This window comes from Ctenocephalides felis, unplaced genomic scaffold, assembly GCF_003426905.1.
Source record: "Ctenocephalides felis isolate EL2017-DRISC unplaced genomic scaffold, ASM342690v1 CF-g0.4_SCAFFOLD_00845, whole genome shotgun sequence".
NCBI lineage: Eukaryota > Metazoa > Arthropoda > Insecta > Siphonaptera > Pulicidae > Ctenocephalides > Ctenocephalides felis.
In genome coordinates this window covers 76,391,376-76,395,385 of record NW_020536999.1, presented here as the reverse complement: position 1 = coordinate 76,395,385, position 4,010 = coordinate 76,391,376, and positions in this window count along the sequence as shown.

Below are 4,010 nucleotides of genomic sequence, written 5' to 3'. Positions count from 1 at the left end.
ATCACTTTGTTCGTTGCATTTAGTATTTATTTCCCACTCGTTTCCATCGTATTTAACTTTTCCATAGTCACCTCTTTATTTCTTCTGTTTATTCTACGATCACCAACGCCGTAATTCTTGACACGTTTTTGCACGCCACGCATATTAGATTCCATTTTAAATTCTTTCCAGATTTAATTCTTGATATTCCACTGCTTACTTTTTTACCCTTAGATTTAACATTAATAACTCTTTTGTTTGCACAACCACCTTCACTAATTAATACATTGTTTTCTTTTGATAATTCATAAATTCTTCAATACTCTCATTATCAGAATAATAAGTTCTCATAGCCTCAGCTACTGTTACACCTATTCCGGCGCATGACGGTACATTGTTATCGGGCGGGCGACCCGACACCTGCCCGTCCTCGTCCTCCATAAACAAACACTATTTCTCACTATTGTATTCGATGTTGCAACTTTCGAAGTCAACTACCGACTGAGTTTTTTTATATTATATATAAAATGAACGAAAATAAATGTACCCTTACGGGAACACTTATCTGATTATTATATAACTCTTCACTATTTTTTTTTTTAATTAACAGCCATCAAAATTACATAAAATTTTATAAGCTATTCTGCTATGGTTTAACAACAAAATATATATGTATTAAATAAATGAAATAATAATATAAATAATAATGATATTAATAATGATAACAGTAATAATAATAAGAATAATAATGAGAATGATAATAGTAATAGTATTAGTAATAATAATAATAATAATAATAATAATAATAATAATAATAATAAAATAATAATAATAATATTAATGATAATAATAATAATAATAAAATAATAGTATCAGGATCACTCCATTGAGTGACCACTTAAAGATAATAAATCTACTCGAGTAGATCTATGAGCCAGTTTCTTTTGAGTCTTCTCCTTGTTGGCGCACGTAGAAGCGGTTGCAATAGTCTGTTAGGGTGGTTTTCAATTTTGTGGTTATGAGTGATGCTTTTGTGCTTGATAACATCTTTAATATAAGGTATGTTCAGATCATTGTGAATAGCATAGTTCGAAACATACTATGGAGCATTACATATTTCACGAAGAGTCTTGTACTGAATTCTTTGCATCATAACAATATTAGATTTACTGGAACATCCCCATAGTTCAATGCCATAGGTCCAAATTGGCTTAATAATGGTTTTATATAATAAAACCTTATTATCCAGTGATAGTACAGAATTTCTTCCTATGAGCCAAAATAAATCTTTAATTTTTAGTTTAATTTGTTGTATTTTAGTTTTTATGTGATCAGTCTTTTATCTAAGTGCATGCCTAAATATCTAACTGTGTCATTTTGTGGCAGCTGCTCTCCATTCAATGATACAGGTGGGCAGATTTCTTTCCGTAGGGTAAAAGAAATGTGGTGAGACTTTGTAGAATTAATTTTTATTTTCCAGTTATTTGTCCATTCTTCAATTTGATTTAGGTGCTGTTGAAGCTTCAAAGACGCAATGTTTGGATTATCATCGACTGCAAGAACAGAAATGTCATCTGCAAATGTGGCAGTTGTTGTTTGCTACCTGGTCGGAAAATCATATGTGAATAGCAAATTAAGAAATGGTCCCAACACAATTCCCTGTGGTACTCCAGCCTTCATAATTTTTGGTTCTGTGTAATCACTACCTATTTTTATTTGAAACTTCCTATTGTTTAAGCAGGATTCAAAAAACTTCTAATATAACGGAAGTAATGTTTTAATTTTGTGAAGAAGTCCTTCATGCCATACCTTGTTAAATGCTTGACTTATGTCAAGAAAGGCGGCTGAACAATATTATTTCTTCTCAAAAGTCTTAGTAGTTGAATCCACTAGTCTGTGACATTGTTGTATAGTAGAATGTCATTTTCTGAAACCAAACTGATGATCTGGTAGCAGACTGACTTCTTTGTTTATGTCTTTCAGAATATTTTTTTCAAAAATCTTGTCAAAATTGGTAGGAGACTAATAGGCCTATAAGATTGTACTAAATGTAAATCTTTTTCTGGTTTAGGAACCATTATGATAGACGCTAACTTGAAGGTAGAGGGCCAATATTCCATCCTTAAAATTGCATTAAAGATATATGTAATAAAAATTACACCCTTTCTTGGAAGTTCGGTGGCCGGTTGCAGTATCGTTTTGAGTGACCATGCAATTGGCATCTTGCGCATTGGATAATGTTTGAACTTTTAAATGGAGTTTCAAAATGTATAACTTGATTTTGGTTAGAGATCCACGTAGAACATATTAAGTGGGTGTTTTGTTTTAGGTTGCAAAACATTTAATATGTTACGCATTTTATGTATTCCTGCTTTTTCAATCGCTGTTTTAATTTCATTTATATCTGTATTTTGTACTATGATGCATGTATTTTAAAACCATTCGATACGATCTTTCTGTCTTTATTTGATATATGTGATATACTGTGTTGCGTTCTTACAAGTAATGAATAAATTTTCTGTAATTATCGGAACTATCCATTTTAATCTTGACAATTTGGTCCGGCAGGATTTTCGTTGTATATTGTTCACTAGTAAACACTGTGTTTAAACTACTAATCATTAATTTAAAATCTCTAACACTATATAGAAAAACAGGCAGAGTAACTTGTGTTTTAATTATGTTACTATTTGTTTCCTGATTATTGTTATCGTCGTTAATAAGTGTGTCGAATCTATTCGACGTAGGAGTTAAATTAGTATTGTTATTTGCAAAACGTTTTCTTTTTATACCATGGACAACCTGCTGCCACGGGTTTGGGTTAATTGATTCATTTGGTTCATTTGGTTCATTTATTTCATTGCTTTATTTACTCACTTCCATTTGTGAAGTCATTTGAGAACTTGATGTATCCATATTAAATTGTGTTTTTGCAAACTTTTGAAGTTTTTGAATAAATTCTGAATTTGTTTGCGAATCATCAGATAATACTTGTTCGGGCGAAGGGAGCATATATAAAATAAATTAAACTTCTATATAACACTAAATTATTGAATTCACTTCACTGATAAAATATATAAATTGTAATGTTCACTACTTTCGAAAATATATGATTATGTAATGGTTTAACTCACAACAGACTTTTTTTTATTTACCATTCAAATTACAATCTGTCTTAGTGGAGACATTTAGTAATTGGTATATTATAATATACAGTTTATTTAGAAAGATTACCCATTGGTAATTCTTTCTAGTGTGGATATATGATGTTACTATTTGCTGATTACTATATAAGTACTTAAATAACTGATGCTATATAAACTCATATCTATAACCATCCTAGTCTAAATAAAAAATAATAAATAATAAATAATGAAGGAATGTAATGAAGAACAATGAAGATATGCAATGAATGTGTCAATTCTGATAACTCCGTCCTCTTCAGCCTTTTTTGATGCGTGACATTTTATAGACTTGCTCCGAGCTCATTGGGGTGTCCATCGATTTTATTTTTGTAGCTTTGGGCAATATTTTTGATTTCTACTTTTACAGTGGGAGTACGTGTGTCTTGGCGGATTAGCCAGGTGGGCACATATCTTGGGGCACAAATGGCTTGGCGTAATACTTTGTTTTGGAAGCGCTGGATTATTTGTATGTTGCTATTCTTTGCTGAACCCCATATTTGAAGACCGTACGTCCACACTGGTTTTAGGATAACTTTGTACAGAAGAATTTTGTTGTATAGCTGCGAACGGCTGCTTAGAAAGCCAGTGCATGGATTTACGGAGAAGTTCGAGTGGTTCGCGTTTTTTGTTGATGTGCGTCTTCCAGTTTAATTTTTTGTCAAGGTACATTCCCAAATATTTGGCGTGGTCTTGAGATGGTATTTGGTTGTTGTGGAGTACAACGGGGGGACATGTATTTTTTCGGAGCGTGAAGGTTACTTGGGCAGACTTGGAGTAGTTGATCGTTATCATCCACGTTTTTAACCACTGTTCGATGGTATTTAGGTACGACTGCAGGTATTCTGA